The 9,722-nt window shown below is 36.3% G+C and overlaps 1 pseudogene; it reads right to left on the bottom strand.

Moving 5' to 3' along the window:
• The window catches only part of LOC131547493 (NLR family CARD domain-containing protein 3-like), a 25,928-nt pseudogene continuing 16,206 nt past the window's right edge, over positions 1–9,722 (bottom strand).

Here is a 9,722-nt window from a genome sequence, read left to right as displayed (position 1 = left end):
CTAGGGTGTGCCCCCGAACAGGACCCAGGTAGACTGGACTCCGCTGACAGGCTGCTCCGCTGACAGTGGTCCAGGTAGACTGCTCCCTAGATTGACATTTTTTCATGTCAGTTTTTACAATTACAACGAGAAGACTTGCAAAAACTATTGTCACCTATCATTTATTTCAAATATCTATATCTGCAACAAAATGTGTGTGCATGTGAGTCCGTGTATGAGTAGGTCTCTGTGTGTAAGCAGGCTTAATGATTATTAACCCTCTGGGGTCGACAAACGCATATGCGTTTTGAGGCAGATTTTCCTGATAAGGCCGAAATGAGCTTGAATTACTCTGCCATTTTTGATCGTACAGATAAAAGCAATACACCATTCGAATCTGTAAGGGGTCTACTTTTATTTGTATACACTCATAATGACAACTAAACTTTGTGCTTCTGAAGAATAAAGAAAACAAACAGGGTGTGCTCTCTGTCTTCTCCGTCTCCGCGAACTGTTTTTAGAAACGCGTCACTAAAATGAACTGTAACTCAGCAAATACTTCACACAGAGACATGGGAGTTATATCTATAGAAAGCTTGAAGTGTCTACTTTGAAATGAAGCAAGTCTTATCGAAAACAAACATTCTGTGATGAAGTAATCCATATGAAACCAACACGATGTTCAGTCTGTCCCGTCTGACTCATTATCGCTAATGTGACCCCGCCCCCGCGCGGCTCGCGCTGTTCATATGTAAATAGCCACGTGGTAAGTGCACGCGTGCAAACGCCCAACAACACAAACAAAGAGGAGGTCCTTCATCGCGGCTACTGTTCGTTTCTGGAAGAAGACGCGCTGAGTAAAAGCAGGATTTCCCTCCAAAGAAGAACACTATTTCATCCAGCAGAGGAGATGAGTAAGTAATGTTTCTTTTTTACATTAGTTAACGTTTTATTGTGACATAAACTTGAACAGATCTACTAACAGTTAGCTGGGTTTTCCCCCAAACGACAACATGATGAATGCTACGCGTCTAAGAATGTTTAGACCATGTTTATTATTAATACTCTGTTCACAAATATATTTTAATAGCGTGCTAAACAATAATAATTAGTTTCTCAGATATAAAATATCATTTTTTTTTATAGTACAAAGTACATCCTTTTATTGTACAAAGCATGCTTGAGTCTGTGGCTACAGAATCTTATCATAGGCTACTATAAAATCATACATACTAGACTATATGACTGCAAAATCATAGTTGGGTTTTTCCCAAACTATAATTCCTGACTACAATGTTTGAAATCGTAAAACATTTTGAATATGACGGCAATTCACTGTATTTAATTTTATTTACTTCTTACAGCGCTATGATGTTTTCATGCTCTATATAAAACAATAAAGTAATATGAGTGTACACTGTAACATGATGAATGCTACGAGTCTAAGTATGTTTAGTACATGTTTATTATTAATAGCCTACTCTGTTCAGAAATAGATTTTAATAACGTGCTAAACAATAATAATTAGTTCCTCAGATATAAGATTTCTTTCTCTATTTTATGATAGTGATATATATGATATTTATGATATATATATATACAGATGTTCCTGACATTAACATGCTCACAAATGTTTTTTTGTTTGTATTTTATTGAATCAGATACCAGCACCAGATGAATCCTGATGTCTCTTCAAACTGTTTTCCTCTGAGAGCGCTGTACCAACATCAGATGTTCAACTACACTGATATTCTATGTCAAAACAAGCTCCTTCTCTACTGATTATGTTTTTTTCTTCTTGAATCCATGGAAAGAAGTAGAAACACGTAAATATCAGGTATGATTTACTTGTTTCACTTGTTGAACAGAATCTGTTGCAGGAATGACTCAAAGTCTGTTCACATCTCTGTGGTTAGATCAGTGTGCACAATAATGTGTCTTTGACCTTCATTATGAATGTTTTGATTATACTGTGTTGTAAAAAAAATACAAATAATTAAAAAAAAAAACCTTTTTTTCAATCTCCTCACATTCTCTCTTACCTGCCTCACAGTCACACTGATGGGCCATTAGGGGCCCATAGGGGAGGGCCCTTTGTCTCTCAGGTGAAAATCACTTAATATTCATGGCCATTGCCACTCCCTCGCATATAGACCCTCGATCACAAAACATGTCTTGAAAATTTTAAATCAATATATTGTTTTCTGTGAATGAGTAAGCAGAATGATTTTCACATAATTTTGAAGTAAATATTCTAGCCTACAAGACTGATTACTCAAAAGTCTTGTTCAGGACTATTTAGTGTGGGTTTTATGGCCTTATTTCAGCTACATTTTTTTTTCCCAAAACTTACAAACCACGCATAATATTTTTTTTCTAAAAAATGCAAACATGTACATCCATCTTGGTCACATATTATTGTAGCACAGTTTGTGCTGAATACAAAAAAAATTACATGTTGGTCAATAGTATGTTTTAAGTAGCTGAAATAAGCACAAATATCAGGGCATGTCAAAACATCTCAAGGGCCCCAAAATGACCTCAGACCCCAGAGGGTTAATATGATAGTTTAACCATTTCATTTCAATTTGTTTCTATTCTGTTTCTGTTAGCCTATTGTCCATTTTCAATGTGCTTCACTACCAACAATACATCCAGGTTGGCCTAGACCCTAAAAGCATACCACCTTAGGCCTCAAAATGCTCTAACCCCGGTTATCTGTGCTTGCAGCTATATTTATAATTTTTTTTTTTTTTTTTTAAATGGGATTTTCTGCTTTATTTGACGGCATTTGCACTTTTCCTTTCATGTGTCCCTTTTCTTTAGGCATTTGCAGGTTTTATGTTCTGAACAACTTACCGCTTGTTAATGCTGTATAAATGAACGCTTTTAAAAAAAAAAAAAAGCCATTATTTAAGTCTTTTTGTATTAGTTGCTAGTTGTATTAGTAAACTCACCTTTTTTTTTATATATATAGCGCTTTTAACTACAGATTGTCAAGGCAACTTTCCTATATCAGTATAGGAAAATAGTGTCAATAATGTAAAATGACACGATCAAACACTCAATTTTTCAGTTAAATTTCATTATTGAATTCAATGACGCCATCGTTCAGCTCAGTTCAGTTTTAATAGTATCTGTGCAATCATGTAGACGATATCGCTGGAAAATAAGTGTCCCCAATTACAAATTATTTTACAAGGGTTTTTTGATGAGGGTAACCAAATTGACATTAAATCAGGGGACTTTAGATTAAAGATTTAAATTTTATAGAAAAAATGTGTACTTGGGCATACTTGTGCCAAAAACATTGCTTAACAATGAGACTATGTTTTAAACGATATGCAAATGTAATTTTTATTTTTTTATTATATCATTTTGCCTTCATTTTGAAAATTAAATGTCCTGCTGAAAAAGAAAAATCATAGTGAGGGACAGGCCAAAAACCTTACCCTAATGAGCATAAATGCCATTTATATCATTTTAAAATAATATTTAATTTAAGTTTTAATGTAATATTGATGAAAGAATACATAGTATCATGTTATAAATTGCAAATTTAATCATTGTTATATTAAATCTGTTTGATTATTTCTTAGGGACGCAAAAGGCACTGATTTCATGGAATGACCCTTATAAATAATGTCATCTAAAAACAATGTGAACTTCCCTATCGTATTTTTTTTTAAATTGTGAAACTTTATACAGTCAGTTGAGCTTGTCTACAGTGTGCATTACTTAGTTTTACTTTACTTTTTATAATTCAGTCAAACCCAGCACATTTTACTTTTACATTTATTCATTTAGCAGTAGTGATGTTATGTTCAACACTGAAGCACTGTATTGGACCTTGATTCATTTTGTGAAAAGCATGTGATCTATGACGTCTGAAGCTTCATTCACCTGAAAACCACGTGACTGCTTCAGTATCTGGTTCAAACGAAGCGAACCTCAGCACCGTTTCCTTTACATTATCGTACGTTATAATGTCTTAGCATTGTTTTTTTGTTCGTTTGTTTTTATCGTAATTTATATATTGAGTTCAAAAATAGACTTTGGCCATGAAATAACAATCTAAGGACCGAGGCAGAGTTACAATAAACAGATCATAGATTTAATTTATGAATTTGTTTAATTTATTTGACTTATTTCAGTGCCTGTACACCAACACAAATGCATGACTTTGACAATGTCCATTATTTCAGAATCAGTTATAGAACCAGATGTGAAACCACTGGCTGTAATGGAACATAACACTTTGGAAGGTGTTGTTTATTTTTATGACCACTAGATGGCCACAGCATAAACCGTTTTAAAAAAGCTTCAAGTAATGAACCTTTTTCCGATACAATTGTGTTGAAAGCTTTGCTGGTTCGGAACGCTTCACTTCGCCATCACTATTTAGCTGACGCTTTTACCCAAAGCAACTTAAAAATGAGGAGTTTTAGAGCCCAATAATTAAACGCTTTCTGGAACCAGGTGAAAAACCAGAGCAGCTCCTGGAATTAACTTTTATATCTGTGCTGTGGTGCATCATGGGATGTAGGAGAAACCAAAGTAGAGCATAAAATGGATTTTTCTTATTTTAAAATGTAGTTACTGGAACTATGCATAAATGGCTGTTGAATAATAATTTGTTGATTAATGCATGTACCAAATTTTTTATAATCTTGAGATTTGGTTGTTTGGTGAATGTAATTCCTGGTTGCTTGCATCCCCATCAATGGTTGTGTCCATGAGTATAAATGCTCATGAGCTGAAATTTCACAGGATTGTCAGTGTAAGATGGAGGTTGGAGAGTGTGTACCCTGCACGAGATTGAAATCATTGTGAGTGGGAATATTTTTTTATCTGGCATTTTTTACTTGTGCTTTTTTCTTGTAATTATTTACCCTGCTTCTATAGTTGTGACTTTAATGGTACTAAAACGTCTAACCTGGAGTGGTCAACATCAGTCCTGCAGAGTTCAGCTCCAACCCTAATCAAACACACCTGAACCAACTAATCAAGGTCTAAGGGCTTCTAGAAAGCTACAGGTGAGTTTTTGTGTGTGTGACCTGGATGTTAAGAGCTGCATCAAGAGAAATATCCCCAGAGGAGAGTATTCAGTGTCTATTGTGAATGTATATTCATGTTCTGGAGGAACTTGATTCTTGCTTGCTTGTTGTTGCTGGAAATGGGTGAGGAACATTCAGAAATGTACCCACACTAAGCTTGTATAGGTTTATTTGTATGTTTATTTGGTTCTGAGAATTGTTGAATCCTAATGGTTTAAATTGTGAATACAGACCAAATGCAGTGGTTGCATTAACCATTTTAAAGCCTTGATATTCATCATCCTCAATGTTGTGCTGATTGTACAAACTGGAATTGATAAGAGTAAATGTGTTCTGATGCAAGTTATGCTATAGCATCGTATGCAGCAATCGTCCTTCTTAAAATGTCATCTCAAATTGTCAACAGTCCCTCTTTCCAACACCTGGCAAGGTAAGAGTCCTCCAAAGATTAGACTAAACCTCCCTTGCAATGTTTACAGCATTGTGTGCAAAATGGTGACTTTACTTGGTCAACAGTTTACAATGCCTCTAAGCTCAGGTTTCAGATAGAAGGGGCACCCCTAGGTTGACAAGAGTTAGAGATCTGTCTAGCAATGTGCGCACTAAAGAGTTTCAGGGTTCATTCATGGCTGCATTGATAACTGCTTGTTAATGTCAATTTAACTCTTGTGACTGTGTGTTTGAGTTTTGCATTGATGCACTCCACATGTCTGCATATTTAATTAAATTTAAACCATGCTTAAATGTCCTTTTGCTGCTCACTGTTTTTAATCTGTCAAATATAAAGGACTCCCGTCAGTTCACAGATGGCTCTGATTTTCACAAGCAGCTCACAGCGTTCCTGTTGCACCTCTAGAAACATCAGTTAGAAATGCAGCTTTTAATTGTTTTCTTTAACCCTGTCAGTACGTCACAGGAACAAAGATTCTCCTGGAAAATCAACAGCTGCTGAGGTGATTCCTTCTGTGAGTCTTAATATCCACAACACTGTATATACTGGGTCAAACCATGTTCCCCAGAAAGCCTTTTGGTGGAGAATGATTCTCTATTGCAGTCAATGCTAGGTAGTGGTAGAGTCAGTCACCTGCAGGTGAAAATCCACTGCTGCTGAGGTCCGATATCAGACACAGATATCAGGAGACGGCTGCTGTCAGCTCATCTTTGGCTGGACTGAGACCTTGATTCTACCAGAGGACATGACTTCACTTTCTTCCAGACCACACACCAAACAAATACGTTTGCTTTCTGTAATATGTTAAAAAAAAAAAAAAGAATATTTTAGGTAATACCTTTTAGCATTTCTTGCATTTACCTGAACAAGCCTCACATCATCAAAGCTCTTCTCGCCTCATTTGCACTTGGCCTTTGGAAATGTGGAGAATATTGCTTCAATTTCTTCCGTCATTTGAGCTGGATTCAACCAGACACTGATGCCCTCTTCTGTCTCACAAATTCACCTTGAACAGGTTTTCTTTAAATACCTGGAAATTTGCTCTTTTATGCATTTCGTTTGAGTTTTGTGGTTTACATTTAACCCTAATGTCTAATACTGTCTTCCAGGTGAGCGGGACCCCTCACTGTTTAAAAAAAAAAAAAAAAAAAAAAAAAGTTGACAACTTAAAAGTTTAAGGCAACCAGCTAAAGCAGATTTTTGCGTTTTCTCAACTTGTTTTTTTAGGAGGTTTTATTCATTTACATTGTGCTTTTTAGTCAAGCTGGATATACTTAATGGCAGCTCACTTGCATTCTTTGAGACCGATGTAGGTGAGTCCTGATGTTGTCTCTCCAGAATCAAACTCTACTAGGCTTTTTTGGTCTTTGAATTCATGAAATATTGAGGCTTCTTCTGTAAACTTAAGCTGAAATTGGACTCAGTAATGAGACAAATTAGGTGTAGAGATGTCTTTAATATGTAAACTAAAGCTGTTCATTTTAAATGAACTTAAATTTCAATTCCTGGCTTTATTGTTATGAGAATTATGAATATTTAATTAATTCTATGTAAAGCACTATGAATTACCATTGTTTATGAAATGTGCTATATAAATAAACTTGCCTTGCCTCAGTGTAAAAGTATGTCTTGTAGTTTGCATATCAGCGGTCTTTGTATCCATTTGTACGTAATTGTACTTTTAAAATTTTTTAAATGCTTCATATTTTGGTCCTCGGGCCTCTCTTGATTTGGCCCTTGTGTTTAAGTGTTTCATTCCCCATTTTGTATGGTGTACTTCTGCACTTTGTATGCCCCTTTTAGGTCGAGTGTACTTTTTTCTTAATTTCATTTTGACTTGTTCTGTTGCTTTTGCTGTTACATGCTATGCATTTTGTTAATGGTTTTAGGTGTGTTTACTTTTAATTGCACTAATATTACAACATCTAGGCTTGCAATTAGTTTTGTGTCTTGTAGCATTTTTCTTTACTCTGCTAATGCAGTAAGGACACAAGTCACTGACAGTGATTCTGAAGCCTCATTCTGGTGTGTGGTTGTGTTGATCCTGTTTCAGGTGCATAAAATGATGTTCATTTGTAACCACACTCAACTTCGCTTGGACTTGAATATTTGTTCTTTTCTGATGGAAATAAACTATCTAGGGTGTGTCCTATCTTTTTTTTAAATGTATTTATTTATTAGGGTGCACCCTAGATAGGGCTCACCCTAGATTTATTGCACTATTTTTGTTTTAATTTTATTTATTTTTTATTAGGGCACACCCTAGATAATAAATATAATAAATTAAAAAATAAAATAAAATGTATTTATTACCCTGCACTTTTAGGGGTACCTAAAAAGACTACCCCTAAAAAGACTACCCCTAAAAGACTACCCCTAAAAGACTACCCTAAAAGACTACCCTAAAAGACTACCCTAAAAAGACTACCCTAAAAGACTACCCCTAAAAGACTACCCTAAAAGACTACCCCTAAAAAGACTACCCTAAAAGACTACCCCTAAAAGACTACCCCTAAAAGACTACCCTAAAAGACTACCCCTAAAAGACTACCCCTAAAAGACTACCCCTAAAAGACTACCCCTAAAAGACTACCCCTAAAAGACTACCCCTAAAAGACTACCCCTAAAAGACTACCCCTAAAAGACTACTGCCCTAAAAGACTACCCTAAAAGACTACCCTAAAAGACTACCCCTAAAAGACTACCCCTAAAAGACTACCCCTAAAAGACTACCCCTAAAAGACTACCCCTAAAAAGACTGCCCTAAAAGACTACCCTAAAAGACTACCCTAAAAGACTACCCCTAAAAGACTACCCCTAAAAGACTACCCTAAAAGACTACCCCTAAAAGACTACCCCTAAAAGACTACCCCTAAAAGACTACCCTAAAAAGACTACCCCTAAAAGACTACCCTAAAAAGACTACCCCTAAAAGACTACCCCTAAAAGACTACCCTAAAAGACTACCCTAAAAAGACTACCCCTAAAAGACTACCCTAAAAGACTACCCCTAAAAGACTACCCCTAAAAGACTACCCTAAAAAGACTACCCCTAAAAGACTACCCCTAAAAGACTACCCCTAAAAGACTACCCCTAAAAGACTACCCTAAAAGACTACCCTAAAAAGACTACCCCTAAAAGACTACCCCTAAAAGACTACCCCTAAAAGACTACCCCTAAAAGACTACCCTAAAAGACTACCCTAAAAAGACTACCCCTAAAAGACTACCCTAAAAGACTACCCCTAAAAGACTACCCTAAAAGACTACCCCTAAAAGACTACCCCTAAAAGACTACCCCTAAAAAGACTGCCTAAAAGACTACCCTAAAAAGACTACCCCTAAAAGACTACCCCTAAAAGACTACCCCTAAAAGACTACTGCCCTAAAAGACTACCCCTAAAAGACTACCCCTAAAAGACTACCCTAAAAAGACTACCCCTAAAAGACTACCCTAAAAAGACTACTAAAAGACTACCCTAAAAGACTACCCTAAAAAGACTACCCCTAAAAGACTACCCTAAAAGACTACCTAAAAAGACTGCCTAAAAGACTACCCCTAAAAGACTACCCCTAAAAGACTACCCCTAAAAGACTACCCTAAAAGACTACCCCTAAAAGACTACCCCTAAAAGACTACCCCTAAAAGACTACCCCTAAAAAGACTGCCCTAAAAGACTACCCTAAAAAGACTACCCCTAAAAGACTACCCTAAAAAGACTACCCCTAAAAGACTACTGCCCTAAAAGACTACCCTAAAAAGACTACCCCTAAAAGACTACCCCTAAAAGACTACCCCTAAAAGACTACCCCTAAAAGACTACCCTAAAAAGACTACCTAAAAGACTACTAAAAGACTACCCCTAAAAGACTACTAAAAGACTACCCCTAAAAGACTACTAAAAGACTACCCTAAAAGACTACCCTAAAAGACTACCCCTAAAAGACTGCCCCTAAAAGACTGCCTAAAAGACTACCCCTAAAAGACTGCCCCTAAAAGACTACTAAAAGACTACCCCTAAAAGACTGCCTAAAAGACTGCCTAAAAGACTGCCCCTAAAAGACTGCCTAAAAGACTGCCTAAAAGACTGCCCTAAAAGACTACTAAAAGACTACCCCTAAAAGACTGCCTAAAAGACTACCTAAAAGACTACTGCCCTAAAAGACTACTCCCTAAAAGACTACCCCTAAAAGACTGCCTAAAAGACTGCCTAAAAGACTGCCCCTAAAAGACT

The sequence above is a fragment of the Onychostoma macrolepis genome, chromosome 09, assembly GCF_012432095.1.
Source record: "Onychostoma macrolepis isolate SWU-2019 chromosome 09, ASM1243209v1, whole genome shotgun sequence".
Classification (NCBI taxonomy): Eukaryota; Metazoa; Chordata; class Actinopteri; order Cypriniformes; family Cyprinidae; genus Onychostoma; species Onychostoma macrolepis.
Note: the sequence above shows the minus strand (reverse complement) of the source record. Positions and strands in the feature narration are given on the sequence as shown.